The sequence below is a fragment of the Gobio gobio genome (genome assembly GCF_949357685.1).
Source record: "Gobio gobio genome assembly, chromosome: 4".
Taxonomy (NCBI): Eukaryota; Metazoa; Chordata; class Actinopteri; order Cypriniformes; family Gobionidae; genus Gobio; species Gobio gobio.
The window spans coordinates 67,331,057-67,351,428 of record NC_137100.1 but is presented as its reverse complement, the minus strand read 5'-3'; the positions used below and the strand labels follow the sequence as shown (position 1 = coordinate 67,351,428).

The window sequence follows — 20,372 nt, the reverse complement described above, 5'->3', positions numbered from 1 at the left end:
TGTTGGCTCTGGCTCCAGACGGGCGTGAGTTTGGGCACTGTTACGAAGTGGAAAGTTATCTCGACAGATGCATCCAACCTAGGTTGGGGAGCCCTTCACGAGGGCAGGCCAGTCTCCGGTCTCTGGTCAGACTCGGAGAGGAGCCTTTACATAAACTGTCTAGAGATGAAAGCGGTCACGCTATCGCTAAGAGCTTTCGTTCCGTACATAAAGCACCACCATGTCCTGATCCGAACGGACAGCAGGTCGGTGGTAGCCTATATAAATCGCCAAGGCGGTCTGAAAATTATCGATCTGCACACAATGGCACAAAGTCCTAATATGGGCAGAGCACAATACGCTGAGAGCGACTCATGTGCCAGGCATTCTGAATTTGGGTCTGGACATGCTGTCCAGGTGCAATTCAGACAATTGGGGCAGTTCTTGGAGAGGCAAAAGTGGATATTTTTGCCTCACAAGACTATGCTCAATGCCGAATATAATTCTCCAAGCACAAGGATGCGTTGGCCCACGAATGGCCCAACCTTCTTCTTTATGCTTTTCCCCCAATCTCAATGTTACCTCAGGTCATAGAGATTATTAGGGAGAGCAGATGCGCTGTGCTTTAATAGCCCCGCTTTGGAGAAATCAACCTTGGTTCTCAATACTGAGTCAGATGTCGGATACAGATTCGTGGCCGGTCCCGCTGAGTAGAGACCTCCTCATGCAGGTGGAACGGCAGATCTGGCATCCCCGTCCCGATCTATGGGCGCTTCATGTCTGGCCCATCAGCGGGTACATGAGAACCTCTCTGAAAATGTATTGAATACCATTACTGAAGCTAGAGCTCCCGCGACCAGGCGGCTCTATTCAGACAAATGGTCAGTCTTTTCGGACTGGTGTAAAGCGCGAAGTCTGACCCCACAGGATTGTGAAGTGTCAGAAGTGCTTACATTTTACAAGAGCTTCTGGACGCGGGTCGTTCCCCCTCCACGCTCAAAATTATGTGGCTGCTATAGCAGCGTATCACATTCAAGTGAACGGACTAACATTGTTCGCTTCCTTAAAGGGGCTAGAAGGCTTCACCCACCTCGCCCCCTCTTCAGTCCCTATATGGGACTTGTCCAGTGTCTTGGATGTCATGAAGAGCTCTGCACTTGAGCCTCTGCATTCGGTGAGCTTTAAGCTCCTGTCACTAAAGACCGCTTTTCTGCTGCCGATCGTCAGTTAAGCGAGTGGGTGATCTGCACGCGCTCTCTGTGAGCGCCTTCGTGTCTGGAATTGGGCCAAACGACTTCAAGTCGTCCTCAAACCAAGACATGGATATGTACCTAAGTGCTTTCAACTCCGTTCAGAGCACAGGTCATTTCACTCTCAGCACTTTCATCACCGATAGATGAAGAAGATGCTAATTTGCTCTGTCCTGTCAGAGCGCTGAGTATATACATAGAGCGTTCCGCTGCTTAGGCAACTGAACAGCTCTTTGTATGCTTTGGCGGTCGCACCCGAGGGTGCGCGGTTACAAAGCAGACCTTGTCACGATGGATAGTGGATGCTATCTCGCTGGCTTATGAGTCTAAAGATCTCAGCTGCCCTTTAGGCATTAAAGCCCATTCTACTAGAGGCATGGCCTCTTCGTGGGCTTGGTCTACTGGCATTTCTCTAAATGATATCTGTGTGGCGGCAGGCTGGGCCTCCCCGTCCACTTATCAGATTATAATTTAGATGTCCCGGCCTTATAGGCTGGGCTTCTTGCTGTGTACAGTTTTAACCCCTTAAGGCTCGAAAAGTCCGGTCTGGGTTAAGTATTGTATAAGTCATAGCACATTCCTTATACGGCTCGAATTATCTGGCCATTCAATATTCCTGGCCCGACTATGTCCGGTCTATACATTATATTACACGTATATCGTGTTCATTCTCATTAAAGGCTTGACTCAGGTCTGGCTCATTTTGGGACTTCTTGATATCATATTACGGGCCCACCTAGGTTGGCCTGGGTTTGGTGTCGTCGGCTTTAGAGCCGTTAAGCAAGCACGGCGTTTTGCATTGGTCCCCCATAGCGTTTTAGCAAAACGCAATACGAGAGTACTCTTGTAAGGGAACGTTTCGGTTACTAACGTAACCTCGGTTCCCTAAGATGAGGGAACGAGTATTGCGTTTTGCTTGCCGTGCTTGCTCACTTGCTCAGGAGTCGCTTCAGTCGATTAACCTGACTAACCTTGCGAGAGTGGGTCTTATATACCCTTGGCTATGCAAATTCTGTTGCCCCTTGTGGCGGGAATTTGGAAGGACCTGATTGGTCCGTCCCGCCCCACGGTCTCGCCATAGGTTGCTGCAGTTGCAGCGGCACAGCCAATCAGCACGCAGCTGCTTCCTGCTGAGAGTTGTGCAGCTGCACTGCGTGTACATGGTATTTTTGGATAAAAATTTGCTTCAATATCTCGAGGAAAGGAATTCCCCCATAGCGTTTTAGCAAAACGCAATACGAGAGTACTCATCTTAGGGAACCGAGGTTACGTTAGTAACCGAAACGATATTTTAATAAGGGCTGTCAAAAGATTAATCGCGATTAATCGCATCCAAAATAAAAGTTTGTGTTTACATAATATATGTGTGTGTACTCTGTTAATTATTATTTATATATAAATACACACACATTCATGTATATATTTAAGAAAAAAATATAATTTTTATATATAAAACATTTATATTTATATATATTATAGATTATATAAATGTATATACATGCAAATATTTCTTAAATATATACATGAATGTGTGTGTATTTATATATAAATAATAATTAACAGAGTAAACACACATATATTATGTAAACACAAACTTTTATTTTGGATGCGATTAATCGCGATTAATCTTTTGACAGCCCTAATTTTAATGTTATAATAGTGATTTGATGATCTATAAAAATTCATTAAAAAAAGAGAAAAAATAGCTAATGAGCCAATACGTGTTCCTCTTCCGCCATCTACTGGTTATAGTGGTCATTTCTTTTATAATTTAAATGTTAACGTCTGAATGTTATTTTATGATACTCACATAAGCATACACAACAGGTGAATATAAATGAATGATTCTAGCATATACAGAATTTAAACCAAGAAAGAAGTTTTAAATAGTGTTTAAAAAAAAACAGGGCAACCAATTTAATTCAACTCTTTTTATCAAGGCGTTATTAATATTCATTATTCATAGGCGTTATACGTTATCATGCGTGTAATTTGCACGGGGGTTATGGGGGTCATGACCCCCTCAAAAATCAGATCCAGCTAATATAACCCTCCAATATAATCACATCATTCAGATTAAAATAAATATGAAATATTCCGAATCAATACTTTTGTTCGTTTTCTTTATTAATTTCATTTGTCAGCTAGAAAGATAGTATCATATTTTTAATAATCTGTAATGTACCCCCCGCCCTCCGCACCGACTACTTGGTATTACCCAACCCGCTTTCTCTACTAAGTTTTTTTTACGCAAAACAGATTTTGCGTAAGTTTTCACACTTAAGTTTAAAAGTTTTTCAAGGCGACCGTTATTGATCGTAGTGTCACTTTATGGTTCCCATGGAGACACGTCATTCATTGCTTGTCACATCGCAGCCACAATAGCGCTGAATGACTGATGATCTTATTTTATTTCCTTTTTTATTCAAAATTTCACACATTTGTTAGCTATAGCAGGATATATCTGATATTCCGATTGTCAAATATGTGCAAGTGGATGTGTTTTGTTGTTCAAACACCTTTACGATGGCGTTAGTTGAGCTGTATGCGCAATGTATTTTAGGTATCTATCTTATTAAAATACCTAAAGAAATACGTACATTATTAGGAATTTACCTCCTCCGGCTCAATTTGAGATGCAATGAGTGACCAGGCTTTTATAGGGTGAGCTAACAAGGCAAATGAGACACAGGTGGATGTAATCAGGAATTAATTCACACTGTTTACTCAAATGTGATTTTCATGTAAAACAATATATTTAATGTTGACAAAAATTGTAAATTTATTGGTAAATTATTTGTGGGTGTTTGCAGTCAAACATGTTGACAATTATCTTTAGAAGTGGAATAAATTTTAATTATTTTTCAATATTTTAATTAAATATTATGCAGATGTTAAGTATTAAGTAAATATTATGTTACATTGATGAATCGACCACTACAAGACTGGAGCCAAAGGGACATGGTGATGGGAAAATATGAGGAGATTTCATTGGAATGGAGCAGAAGGGACATTGTGTTAAAAGTTTTGCATTCTCCATGAAACTTTGCATTCGCTCTGAAAATATTGCGTTTCCCTACAAAAAAAACACTCGCAACAGAACTCAAAAGGTTTGCGAGCAAACTCAAATGTATTGGAATATAATGCATTTTTTCCATGACAGTGTCCGTATACATATAAATGCTGGATTCTGCCTGTTGGGTCATTTTTTGGGGGTTATTTTTTAATATTTTTACTAGTGCTGTCAGTTAAACGCGTTATTAACGGCGTTAACGCAAACCTATTTTAACGGCGTCAATTTTTTTATCGCGAGATTAACGTTCTTTTTGGTCTAACAAACTTTGTAGTTTTTTCACATGCTGTTGCAACAACTAGTAACGTTAGAAAAACTACAACACCACTCCGGATGTAGCTAGACCGGAAACAAAACATCAGGCACGCTGCGGCTGCCCACACTTGTTTGGGCCATTAAAAGAGTAGACGTGGATGGCAAGCGTGAGATGCCGAAATGAGAAACGTATTAAGCCATGGTTTAACTCAGGGGTCTTCAACTAAAAGTGCTTGTCTTGAGCGCTGCTTTCTGCTCTGATGGTGCGTAGCCTACACACCAGACGCGAATGAAGCGTTTTGCGCGAGTGATTTAAGTCAATGCAAAGACGCAAATAGACATTCTGCGGCGCGGATTAAGCGGCGTGCATGTCGCGTCATTCGCGTCCGGTGTGAGCGCACCATCAGTCTCTTCTTCACTGCATGCTTGACCGGATGACCGCGCGTCTGGGTCTGAACGTAGTAACAGTGAGCATTGCAACGTTAACTGTTTCATTATGTCAAAAGGCTTCGCGGTCCGGATGGACGCATCTCGCGGTCCGGATTCGGACCGGAGTCCACTAGTTGGCGACCCCTGGTTTAACTGCACTATAGGCGGAGTCCTAGTTTACCTTGCATGTGCACTTTGTAATTTTATTTTGTATCACCCTGTTTTGATCCCTTAGAAAGGGCTGTTGAAGGGGCTGTTTGTGCAACAAAGTATTTGTTTCACCCTTTTATTGATGGGCAGTGTTACATTGTGTGAGATTATTTGCTCCAAGTGAGAATGTTGGTGTGAAATCGAACACTAAAGTATGCCAATGTTGTTTTCAATAAAACAAACATTTGAACAAAGCAAGCCGATCCACTTTTCTATGTTGATACGAGCATTAAAATAAGAAAAAATAATGGGACAAAAAGAAATCAAGGGACATTTAGAATAAATAAAAATGTGCGATTAATTGTGATTAATTGTGAGTTAACTATGACATTAATGCGATTAATCGCGATTAAATATTTTAATCGTTTGACAGCACTAATTTTTACTAGTGCTGGGCATCAATTAAAAAAAATTAACGAATTAATCGCATTTTTTTCTGTAATTAATCGTGATTAATCGCAAGTTTTTAATATTTTAAGTTTTTAATATTTTGATATTGTAACAATTTCAGTTACTCTAATAATTAATGTATAAACAATTTAAAGACAGCATATTTTAAATATGTGTTGTATTGTCATCTTTTTATGAATGAAGGCCAGTATCACTGATACTAAAGTCTCTATGAAACATTAATGACGTTACATTACAGTATCACTGAAAGCTCCCAATTTCAACATTTATTAGGCTTTAAAAAAACAACTTTTAATTTAAGTGAACTTAAAACAATCTTTACATAAACCCAAAATAATAAAGGTTATATTTACCCATGGCCTTCCCTGTTATATATATACAGAAATGTAATAGTTGTCAAACCTTCCTTAACTGCATAAATAATAAATGAAATATAGATGTGAGATCATCATTAAAGCTACAATTTCCTCTGTTCCCGTTGTTCTGTGATGAACATTAATGACATCATCATCAGTGCTCCTGTCACTTTAAGAGCAGCCGCGGATCTGAAGCGCTGTCCCGCGCATCTCATCTCCTCACAACTCTTTAAGTTCATTTAAGACGTTATTTAACTAATTTAAGACCCTAATATGAGAATACTCAAAATCCTCTGTGTTATTGTTTGTTCAAGAGCAAAAGAGAACTGTGATGTGAGCAGGAAACTGACGCGAGTCTATGCGTCGAGTGTGTGTGTGTGTGTGTCAGTGTCCCTTGATTAGCTGACATGAGACGCATCCACACACACACACACACACAGACAGGACATTGGCATACAGCGCGCTCTCTTGTGTCTTGTCGCGCTTGGAAGCATTTACATGAATAGGAGCGTGACGATCATGTAACGCTAAGCAAAAATGGATATAAAAACGGACGCTGCGTTATTTGCGTTAAATATTTTGAATGCGTTAAGCTGAAAAAATTAATCGTCAGCGTTAACGCGTTAATTTGCCCAGCCCTAATTTTTACCCAGGTTCTGGGTAGTTTTTCTGTAACTCAGCTGCTGGGTCTTTTTTTCCTTTTTTAGTCTGTGGTGGAGTGCCCTCTGGTGGACTAAACTGGTGATCCTGACACACAATATCAAACTGAGAGGTCGAAATTACAAATATCATTTTAGTGGACCACCCTAATGTCCACCCTGTTGTGTCAGACATAAAAATGTTAACTTTTTAGTTTTTTTCCATCAAAATTCTTCCTAAATGTTAGTCTCTCCTAGCTAGTAATGGGCTAGTAATGTCCACCCTGTTTACTTAATGTCCAATAATTTGTTGAACTTACTTAACCCTTAATCGCCCCTCAAGTAGGGTTTACATTTGAGTCCCTTGGGGTCAGATAGACCCCAAACTTTTACAGAGCGATTGCATAAGGAAATATAATTTTTTTACATGGAAAACTATATATCATTTTTTTTATTTACTTCTCAACTATACATTATGCTGTGTTTTTGTGGGTATTTGGTAGTTTTTTACCTATTTACTGCACAAATACTTGTCTATGTCATAAATTGGCTCATTAAAAATCATTTTTTTATGAAAAATCACTTGAATGATGATCTTAAATAAATATAAATAGTTTTTGGACATGCTCTATGTGTTAGGAATACCACCATCTGTAGGTTTGTGGAAAAACTTTAGGAATTATAGTTAAAGAGAAAGAGAGTGCAATGACCACATTATCCACTAGAGGTCCATAGGGAAGTTATGCAAAAGTTAAGCTGCCTTTCATCTTGCTTTTATTTGCCCTTTTCTCTCTTTCTCATGATTGCTCCATGTTGCATTTGTGCTCTAGTATTTGTCCTTCATTTATGTATGGAATTTTTTCAGATTTATGCCAGTTTTGTTGATTTTATTTGCCAGTTTCTATAAAAATGCTCTCTGTTGCAGTCACACATGTGTGTGTTTGTGTGCGTGTGTGTGCATGTGTGTATGAGACAGAAAGTTCGTTCCACTTTGTGTTTATGCTCTAGGACCAGATCTTGATATAAATGTAGACATTTTCAGATTTATACTGGATTTAGTTGATTTTTTTTTACAAACAAAGTAAAAAAAAAAGCATTTTTTACATTTTCCCATTCATTGCCAAAATCCAAAAAAATGCTCCAGACACCTGTGTTTGTGTTTGTTTGTGTTTGTGTGTGTGTGCGTGTGAGTGAACATGCTTGTTCCATATTGCATTTGTGCTCTAGTATTGGTACTTCATTTATGTATGAAAATCTTTCAGATTTATGCCAGTTTTGTTGATTTTATTTGCCAGTTTCTATAAAAATGCTCTCTGTTGCAGTCACACACATGTGTGTGTTTGTGTGTGTGTGTGTGTGTGTGCGTGTGTGTATGAGACAGAAAGTTCGTTCTACTTTGTGTTTATGCTCTAGGACCAGACCTTGATATAAATGTGGAAATTTTCAGATTTATACTGGATTTAGTAAAAAAAAATTGACAAAAAAAGTGAAAAAAAATGTATTTTTTACACTTTCCCATTCATTTTCAATGTGGGGTCAATCTGACCCCGAGGGACTTAAACGGTAAAACATTTTTTACACACCTTTAGAACAACCAAATCAAGCCCAGATTTTTTGTGCATGTTTAGATAGATTATTTAGGAAAAGTCACCGAGTCTCATGGCCCTGAGATGAAGGGAACACTTTTAAAAAATGGAGGAAAAGTCCAGTGGGGTCAGCTGGACCCCAAGGGACGATTAAGGGTTAAAACAATTAAGTAATCTATTTGCATGCTATGCCTTCGTTACTAAGAAAACTCAAGTAAACATTACTTGACTGGTTTGAGTACCATTTGGCCAAAGCAAAAAAACAAGCAGGCGGACAAAGTGTTTTAGAGGTGGGGCAATTTTGTATAGACTTATCACTCATTTCCTCCACTTCAGGTCACCATGATGGAGATCAGTGTATTCAGTGTATCAGTATATCAGTGTGTACAATATATTTAATGGTGAAAAAAATGTACGATTCCTTCTAATTTATTGGCAAATTATTTGCGGGTGTTTGCAATCAAAATATGAAGTGGAATACATTTTAATTATTTTTCAATATTTTAATTAAATATTATGCAGATGTTAAGTATTAAGTAAATATTATGTTACATTGATGAATCGTCCACAACAAGACTGGAGCAAAAAAAACAAGCGGGCGGGCAAAGTGTTTTTGAGGTGGAGCAATTTTGTATAGACTTATCACTCATTTCCTCCACTTCCGGTCACCATGATGGATATCAGTGTTCCATTTGCTTGGACACTTGGAACGTCATTCATATTATAGTATTTAACTTCCTATTAATGCAGCAATGCAACAAGAAATCATAGTTGTATGATTTCAAAAGAAGGGAAGTAATATATATATAAAATATGTGTCCATTAAATGATATACAACATAACTATATTTAATGTCAAATAATGATCTTTTAACATTATTTTTGCTAATATTTATGGCATAACCTTTTAATTGAGTTGATATAATCCCTCTTTATTTGTCACAATATCATTTGACCATGCTTGAGTGTGTCACACACACACTTCAACATTCAGCATGCAAAACACAACAATGGTAACATTTTTTTGTATTATTATTATTTTTTATTATTATTAATACGACCTTTACTATTTTACTTGCTGTCATTATTCAGGTTATACTGACCAAAGACAAATAGTAAAATAAAGCTAAAAATAGTAAAACGAAGCAATTAATTTATTCATGCCACAATGCACTCTGGGAGTAGGCTACACTTCCTCAGATCCCAGATAGAATTAAGTTGACAAAACTTAAACGGTTTAAGTAAGAACAGCTTAATGCAGTAATTAAGTAATGCTTACTTAATTGTTTTTAGTACCTGTAGACTATTGATAAGTAATAAATAAGTGTTGAATGGAGTTCAGTTGTTGCTTTTTGTCACTTATTTTTTTAAGTTCAGCTTACTTGAGAATTTTAAGGCAATCGGTTTCCTAATACTTATAATAATATAAGTTAACATAACTAATAATTTTGAGTTAAGTATACTTCATTAACAAGTTTTCTGTACAAATTTTGTTAAGTTTTGCCGACAAAAAAATAATACGCTGCTTTACTTGAACATTTTAAGGCAATCGGTTTCCTCACTTTTTCTAAGTAAAGTCAACTTATTACGTTTTACAGTGAGCTTGACCAGTGTGTGTTTATGATGGACGGACATATCTAACAACACAAAAAAAATTATTTAATTTTAATATATTTTTCAACACACCTCCTCAGTCTGGTATGCATGTGGATGTTGAGCCTGAAATGTAGAGAGGAGCAACCAATCCTGATCCATCTCTGCATTCCTCCAGTCCCTCCCAGCAGCCCTCCGTCTTCCCAGAATGCCGTGCGTCAGCTGGAGCTGTCAGAGCTCTATATAAAGCGGCGGTGGGCAGAGGGAGGTCTGCCGTGCAGCGGGTCATTCAGACAGACAGGAGCCGGACACACTCCGCTTCACCGGACGCCCTCAGAGAGAGAGAGACAGGTCAGTACAGACACATGACAAATGAGTGTGTGTGTGTGTGTGTGAGTTAAGCTCCTTAAGGTCTTGTGTTTGGACAGCTGCAATGTCAAACGGACAAACTGAGCTCTGCTTATGATGCTTCATCATGAACCTCTTCCGCTGAGGAACAAACACACGGATGGGATCATAGCATACACACAGCCTCTTTACGTCAAACAAACAAGCGGCTCTCTTAAAGCTACAGCCGCACACTGTTGCTATGGCAACGGCAGGAACGGCCAACATCCTGCAGTTTTCCGGAGGACTGTCGGGATTGGGAATAGGATGACCTGTCAAACATAAAGCGTCCGATGGTTCGTTTAATTGCACAAAAGGTTCTATAGTGACCCTGGACCACGAAACCACACAAAAAATGCTACCAAAAACAACCCAAGTTGAGTTGAAAATGGACTAACCCAGCAATTGGGTTGTTTTAACCCAGCGATTGAGTTGTTTTAAGCAAACATTTAACGCAACCGCTGGGTTAAAACGACCCAATTGCTGGGTTAGTCCATTTTCAACCCAACTTGGGTTGTTTTTAACCCAGTATTTTTTAGAGTGCAGTCATATTTTTGGAAATTAGGATTTATGCATCATCTGAAGCTGAATCTGAGCGTGAATATTGAGAAAATCTCCTTTAAAGTTGTCCTAATGTAGTCCTCAGCAATGCATATCCTCCTGGGACCCACCAATATTTAGCCCAACCGCTGGGTTAAAACAACCCAAATGCTTAACCCAGCATTTGATTAACCCAGCATTTTTTAGAGTGTACAAATACACATTAAAACAAATAGTATCACTCACATTAATTCGCGTTTTTCATCATAATAGAGTATTATGCATATTATTTATTGTATTCATTTATTAAGTTGTTGTATTTGTTAAGTTTTATTGATATTTTCTATTACTATTATTAATATTCAGCATGATAGGCATTTAAAATGTATGTTCACATTGTATTGCAACATTAATTTGAGTAATTATAACTATAATTTTACCTATTTTTATCACATTCCATATCCCATTTTATCAGTATATAAATCAGTAGTTTTGTTTTGATATAACTTATTCTATTTGCGTTGATTTGGTGATGTTATATAATATTTCGAGTAGAATTAAACCAGTTAATAAATGTAGTGGACACCATTTTGGAGACTCAACAAGTGAATAGTGAATAACATTACTAAACTTCTTTTGTTTTCATTACATGTTGCACCAAGAACACATTAATATGCAAATTAGATGTATTGTATTGAATGGGAAAATCCAAGTATGGCTATTTTTACCCACATATTTCATAAAGTAAAATGGTATATCAATGCTTTTTGTTATATCTTTCATAACATAGTTCATAATCATCTTTAAACAAAGTTTAAACAAAAATTGATTGGTGAATTAAAAATAAATCCCATTGTTTTTGCCCATACATGCAATTTCATGTCATTTTATTTTTTAAACGACAGAGGATATCATAACATATGAATACAATTTGTATCTATTTTTTCATTTGTTTCTTATGTTCTAAACAATGTAATGACGTGAAAAAAATACTAAATTCAACTTTTTTTCTGGGTCCCAGGAGGATATTACTACTAATGATATATTTATGGTAGGAATTTCTTCATGGAACACGATCTTAATATCCTAATGATTTTTGGCATAAAAGAAAATGGATAATTTTGACCCATACGATGTGTAGTTGGCTATTGCCTCAGATATACCCGTGAGATTATGACCAGTGTTGAGCATCTTCTATGGCATTAAAGGCGTTTTGAAAGAGTGTGTTGGACAGCTGCTGTGGAGGAACATCTTTTTTTAGCGCGGGCGGTTATGAATCTCATGACAGGAGAGGGTCGGGGTATCAGTGTGAGAGCACAAGATGTCCACAGACGAGTCACATGACCCATTAAAACACACGCGGACACTTCTCAATGTTGATTTACGAGGTCATACGTGATATTTAATCTAGTCTGGAGGAGTGCCTAAAAATAAGCTTTTCATGAACAGGGTACAAAAATGGCTTGAAAGCTGAAAATACTGCTCATAAACTAAATATTAGATGTCACTAAGTTATTTTTTAGTTATTATTAGGGCTGTCAAAAGATTAATCGCGATTAATCGCATCCAAAATAAAAGTTTGTGTTTACATAATATATGTGTGTGTACTCTGTTAATTATTATTTATATATAAATACACACACATTCATGTATATATTTAAGAAATATTTGCATGTATATACATTTATATAATCTATAATATATATAAATATAAATGTTTTATATATAAAAATAATATTTTTTTTCTTAAATATATACATGAATGTGTGTGTATTTATATATAAATAATAATTAACAGAGTACACACACATTTATTATGTAAACACAAACTTTTATTTTGGATGCGATTAATCGCGATTAATCTTTTGACAGCCCTATTTATTATATGACATCTTGACATTTTAAAACTCTGTTTTTGTGCAACTCTCATGTTCGCACAGCTTAAAAAATTATATTTATGTAATTTTTTATCATTCATATTTACATATTTATACATATATATCTTGTTAACCCGCACCGAATCGTGGACGGAAGTGGGCGTGTCTGTACTTTTATTTACTTTTGTTTTATACAAAAAATTCAATCAACTATAATAAACTATGCATCATTCGAAAGCTAAAACACTCAAGATTCATGTTCTGAACTACACCAGAGAGGAAAGGGTTAAACTAAACGCTAAAGGACCGGCTATTTAAACATTAGCATAATAACCGCAGTACTCATCTCTCATCTCCTGTCGTGCAGATCAGATCGGACGAATCCAATAAACACCCGCATAAATGTCCGTGTAAGGGTCCACTCTTCAAAATACATCCCACTTTTTAATCCAAAACAATGGAAAAATAAGGAAAAAACGCAGACTCTATGACTGACACTTCTAATCAACTAAATGAGTTTTTTAACTCTTTGTAATTTCTATAAATAGTTGCTTTTCAGTAACTGTATATCCATTATAATGATCAGTTTATTGCAGATTTATTAGAATGAAAAACTACTCTTTACAATTACAAATGTTCTGAAATAAATGGCCTTGTTGAAAGACCTTTCTTGACATAAAATCTCACAGAAGCTCCATTTCTGAGAATCATCCTCATATTTGAATCATAACATGATCAGACATTCAGTTTTATATTTAGGTCATTTTCAGGCTCTTAACATTAAAGTCTCATCATTTTTTCCCTAAGGGAAAAAAAAGTGAGTCCCTTACATGTATATTACTCTGTTCCCATATTACTTTGAGTTATTATGACTCTTGTGTATCAACATTTCAAGTGTCTGGTTTAAAATAAGAGCAGATTTATGAATATAGACCATAGGGTTAAAGAGCTGCAGATATTTTCACTCGGGTATGTCGATTTATTGATAAAATAATAACATTAAAATATATTTAATCTAGTCTGGAGGCGTTCTTAAAAATAAGGGTACAAAATATGGGTCAAATTTTTTTTCATAAACTCAATATTATATGTCACTGTTATTTCATTAAATGTTATTTTAAGTTATTTTCTGCCATTTTTTGAAATCCTGTTTTATGCAACTCTCACATTTCCACAGCTTCAAAAAATGTGTATATATGTGATTTTTACAATTAATATTTATATAATAATAAATAATAATTTACAGTGTTGGATTTTTGATTAATATAATATAAATTAATATATTATGCATGCATATATATGTTATTATAGTCTCATTACATTAATGTACAATATTTAAAGCAGTTCATCATTCATTGAATTATTATATTATATTATTTAGGAGTAAATGGAATCAGGGGAAGATCATATGTTTAAATGTTTGCAGTGCATGAGTTGAAGCGGATTATTTCCACACACACAGAGTTAAAGGACTGAAGTTATGAAGTCGAGCAGCTGAGACACGGCTCATATTTACACCAGCTTTTAATAACTCGCTCCTCAACCTCCAGTGGCATCTGGACATGAATATCAGCCGTTATGCTCTCTAGTAACCAAAAACGCCACAATCTGACATAATCTAAACCCGTCATAACCGTTCCATAATCTCCGTCATAACCATTCCATAATCTCTGTCATAACCGTTCCATAATCTCTGTCATAACCGTTCCATAATCTCCGTCATAACCGTTCCATAATCTCTGTCATAACCGTTCCATAATCTCTGTCATAACCGTTCCATAATCTCTGTCATAACCGTTCCATAATCTCTGTCATAACCGTTCCATAATCTCTGTCATAACCGTTCCATAATCTCCGTCATAACCGTTCCATAATCTCTGTCATAACCGTTCCATAATCTCTGTCATAACCGTTCCATAATCTCTGTCATAACCGTTCCATAATCTCTGTCATAACCGTTCCATAATCTCCGTCATAACCGTTCCATAATCTCTGTCATAACCGTTCCATAATCTCTGTCATAACCGTTCCATAATCTCCGTCATAACCGTTCCATAATCTCCGTCATAACCGTTCCATAATCTCTGTCATAACCGTTCCATAATCTCCGTCATAACCGTTCCATAATCTCCGTCATAACCGTTCCATAATCTCTGTCATAACCGTTCCATAATCTCTGTCATAACCGTTCCATAATCTCCGTCATAACCGTTCCATAATCTCTGTCATAACCATTCCATAATCTCTGTCATAACCATTCCATAATCTCTGTCATAACCAATATTTTGTATTGTATAATTTATTATAATATTTAATATATGTCATAATAATATAATATTCAATATAATATTTGATATGTAATTAATATAATACATTAATATTTATATATATATATATATATATTTTTTTTTTTTTTTTTTTTTTTTACGGCGTGTTGGAGTTTATATATATACATATATATGTAATTTTTTATCATTCATATTTACATATTTATAAATATTTTTTTACAGCGTGTAGGAGCTTTTATATATACATATAATTATATTTATGTAATTTTTTATCATTCATATTTACATATTTATATATAAATATACATATATATATTTTACAGCATGTTGGAGCTTTTATATATACATATAATTATATATATGTAATTTTTTTATCATTCATATTTACATATTTATAAATATTTTTTTACAGCGTGTTGGAGCTTTTATATATACATATAATTATATTTATGTAATTTTTTATCATTCATATTTACATATTTATAAATATTTTTTTACAGCGTGTTGGAGCTTTTATATATACATATAATTATATTTATGTAATTTTTTTATCATTCATATTTACATATTTATATATATTTTTTACAGCATGTTGGAGCTTTTATATATACATATAATTATATTTATGTAATTTTTTATCATTCATATTTACATATTTATATATATTTTTTACAGCGTGTTGGAGCTTTTATATATACATATAATTATATTTATGTAATTTTTTTATCATTCATATTTACATATTTATATATATTTTTTACGGCGTGTTGGAGCTTTTATATATACATATAATTATATTTATGTAATTTTTTTATCATTCATATTTACATATTTATATATATTTTTTACGGCGTGTTGGAGCTTTTATATATACATATAATTATATTTATGTAATTTTTTATCATTCATATTTACATATTTATATATAAATATACATATATATATTTTACAGCGTGTTGGAGCTTTTATATATACATATAATTATATATATGTAATTTTTTATCATTCATATTTACATATTTATATATAAATATACATATATATATTTTACAGCGTGTTGGAGCTTTTATATATACATATAATTATATTTATGTAATTTTTTATCATTCATATTTACATATTTATATATAAATATACATATATATATTTTACAGCGTGTTGGAGCTTTTATATATACATATAATTATATTTATGTAATTTTTTATCATTCATATTTACATATTTATATATAAATATACATATATATATTTTACAGCGTGTTGGAGCTTTTATATATACATATAATTATATTTATGTAATTTTTTATCATTCATATTTACATATTTATATATATTTTTTACAGCGTGTTGGAGCTTTTATATATACATATAATTATATTTATGTAATTTTTTTATCATTCATATTTAAATATTTATATATATTTTTTACAGCATGTTGGAGCTTTTATATATACATATAATTATATTTATGTAATTTTTTATCATTCATATTTACATATTTATATATATTTTTTACGGCGTGTTGGAGCTTTTATATATACATATAATTATATTTATGTAATTTTTTTATCATTCATATTTACATATTTATATATATTTTTTACGGCGTGTTGGAGCTTTTATATATACATATAATTATATTTATGTAATTTTTTTATCATTCATATTTACATATTTATATATATTTTTTACAGCATGTTGGAGCTTTTATATATACATATAATTATATTTATGTAATTTTTTTATCATTCATATTTACATATTTATATATATTTTTTACGGCGTGTTGGAGCTTTTATATATACATATAATTATATTTATGTAATTTTTTATCATTCATATTTACATATTTATATATAAATATACATATATATATTTTACAGCGTGTTGGAGCTTTTATATATACATATAATTATATATATGTAATTTTTTTATCATTCATATTTACATATTTATAAATATTTTTTTACAGCGTGTTGGAGCTTTTATATATACATATAATTATATTTATGTAATTTTTTTTTCATTCATATTTACATATTTATACATATTTTTTACAGCATGTTGGAGCTTTTATATATACATATAATTATATTTATGTAATTTTTTATCATTCATATTTACATATTTATATATATTTTTTACAGCGTGTTGGAGCTTTTATATATACATATAATTATATTTATGTAATTTTTTTATCATTCATATATTTATATATATTTTTTACAGCATGTTGGAGCTTTTATATATACATATAATTATATTTATGTAATTTTTTATCATTCATATTTACATATTTATATATATTTTTTACAGCATGTTGGAGCTTTTATATATACATATAATTATATTTATGTAATTTTTTATCATTCATATATTTATATATATTTTTTACAGCATGTTGGAGCTTTTATATATACATATAATTATATTTATGTAATTTTTTATCATTCATATTTACATATTTATATATATTTTTTACAGCATGTTGGAGCTTTTATATATACATATAATTATATTTATGTAATTTTTTATCATTCATATTTACATATTTATATATATTTTTTACAGCATGTTGGAGCTTTTATATATACATATAATTATATTTATGTAATTTTTTATCATTCATATTTACATATTTATATATAAATATATATATATGTGTGTATATTTAATCTAGTCTGGAGCTTTTCCTAAAAATAAGCTTTTCATGAACAGGGTATGAAAATGTGTTTAAAATTAAAAATGTTATGTTTTAAAATGTGTTTTTTTCCCCCTATGTTTACATAAAATTATTATAAATATTTGTATGTAAATAAACATTATTTTATAGTATTTTAATAAATTATAATACATTTTAAAATCTCAAGTTTCAGCAGAATGACTCATACGCTGCCATACGTTTCATTTTATTTGTATTTATTATGTCGTTAAACGCATGGCTGATATTCCCCTGTCAAACAAGCATTTAAAACTAAAACGAATGCTTTATTTTTAAAGCTCTTTTGCTGTCAGACTCAAACTTCATTACACAAGCGGTCGATCACTGGGAATGACCCACACACTGCACCGTAGTTTATGAGCCTGAACTGTAAATAACACACGCGTGAACACAAGCATTAACACGCATGTGCATTCCAGCCCAGTAAAGTCCTGCACTATCTCCATAACTGGCCAGAGCGGGAGTCCTAAAGCGGCCAGAGCTGATTCAGGCCCTCGGGTGACCTTTACTGTGACCCCGCCGACCTTTACTGTGACCCCGCCGACCTTTACTGTGACCCCGCCTCAGCAACCGGAGATCAGCACACATGACATAACACTGACACCTGATCAGGGAAATCTGCAGAAGACTCTGAAACACGTGAATGTTTCCCAGAAGCCGCGTCTCTTCCTGATCAGTGACATCGCTAAAACAGGTTATGTCAGATTAATATGAAAGTGAAACTGCAAACCTCAGTTATTGCACTCGAGCAGATGTGAGTGGCCTGCTCTCATAGGCGTGTGTAAATATAAGCTAACATCTTTATATTTCAATATTAGGAAGGGAACATAACCAGACTAGCTCCATTTACTGTGGTCAGACTCAACATCCCATAATATGGAAGCACCGATGTATGAACATTTTGGCCGATAATTGTTTGTATTTGAAAGCCGATATATACTTTTTGAGCACCTGATTAAGTCTCAGCATTGAATCCATGTCCCAAACACACAATTATGATGTTTTTATTATCATTTTATGTCGCCGATATGTTGCACTTTTTAGTGATTCCAATCATATTTCAAGACATTCATAACCATAATCTGCGCATCTGAAGTGTCTCAGCTGAAGGAAATTATACACTCTAAAAATGTTGGGTTAAAAAATAACCCAAGTTGAGTTGAAAATGGACTAACTCAGCGATTGGGTTGTTTTAACTCAGCGATTGGGTTGTTTTAACTCAGCGATTGAGATGTTTTAACCCAGCGATTGGGTTGTTTTAACTCAGCGATTGGGTTGTTTTAACTCAGCGATTGGGTTGTTTTAACTCAGCGATTGGGTTGTTTTAACTCAGCGATTGAGATGTTTTAACCCAGCGATTGGGTTGTTTTAACCCAGCGATTGGGTTGTTTTAACTCAGCGATTGGGTTGTTTTAACTCAGCGATTGAGATGTTTTAACCCAGCGATTGGGTTGTTTTAACCCAGCGATTGGGTTGTTTTAACTCAGCGATTGGGTTGTTTTAACTCAGCGATTGAGATGTTTTAACTCAGCGATTGGGTTGTTTTAACTCAGCGATTGGGTTGTTTTAACTCAGCGATTGGGTTGTTTTAACTCAGCGATTGGGTTGTTTTAACTCAGCGATTGAGATGTTTTAACCCAGCGATTGGGTTGTTTTAACCCAGCGATTGGGTTGTTTTAACCCAGCAATTGGGTTGTTTTAACTCAGCGATTGGGTTGTTTTAACTCAGCGATTGGGTTGTTTTAACTCAGCGATTGGGTTGTTTTAACTCAGCGATTGGGTTGTTTTAACTCAGCGATTGAGATGTTTTAACCCAGCGATTGGGTTGTTTTAACCCAGCGATTGGGTTGTTTTAACCCAGCGATTGAGATGTTTTAACCCAGCAATTGGGTTGTTTTAACTCAGCGATTGGGTTGTTTTAACTCAGCGATTGGGTTGTTTTAACTCAGCGATTGAGATGTTTTAACCCAGCGATTGGGTTGTTTTAACTCAGCGATTGGGTTGTTTTAACTCAGCGATTGGGTTGTTTTAACTCAGCGATTGGGTTGTTTTAACTCAGCGATTGGGTTGTTTTAACTCAGCGATTGAGATGTTTTAACCCAGCGATTGGGTTGTTTTAACCCAGCGATTGGGTTGTTTTAACCCAGCAATTGGGTTGTTTTAACTCAGCGATTGGGTTGTTTTAACTCAGCGATTGGGTTGTTTTAACTCAGCGATTGGGTTGTTTTAACTCAGCGATTGGGTTGTTTTAACTCAGCGATTGAGATGTTTTAACCCAGCGATTGGGTTGTTTTAACCCAGCGATTGGGTTGTTTTAACCCAGCGATTGAGATGTTTTAACCCAGCAATTGGGTTGTTTTAACTCAGCGATTGGGTTGTTTTAACTCAGCGATTGGGTTGTTTTAACTCAGCGATTGAGATGTTTTAACCCAGCGATTGGGTTGTTTTAACTCAGCGATTGGGTTGTTTTAACTCAGCGATTGAGATGTTTTAACTCAGCGATTGGGTTGTTATAACTCAGCGATTGAGATGTTTTAACTCAGCGATTGGGTTGTTTTAACTCAGCGATTGGGTTGTTTTAACTCAGCGATTGGGTTGTTTTAACTCAGCGATTGAGATGTTTTAACTCAGCGATTGGGTTGTTATAACTCAGCGATTGAGTTGTTTTAACTCAGCGATTGAGATGTTTTAACTCAGCGATTGCGATTGGGTTGTTTTAACCTAGCGATTGGGTTGTTTTAACCCAGCGATTGGGTTGTTTTAACTCAGCGATTGAGATG

General features: G+C 34.3%; 1 protein-coding gene across 1 annotated transcript in view; it reads left to right on the top strand.

The window, feature by feature from the left end:
* The first annotated feature begins 9,957 nt into the window (after positions 1 to 9,957).
* Positions 9,958 to 20,372, top strand: part of ak1 (adenylate kinase 1) — a 33,814-nt gene continuing 23,399 nt past the window's right edge. Inside the window, exon 1 of the mRNA XM_079816134.1 lies at positions 9,958 to 10,130. The gene's annotated coding sequence lies outside the window, so the exon portion shown is untranslated. The remainder of the gene's footprint in view (positions 10,131 to 20,372) is intronic.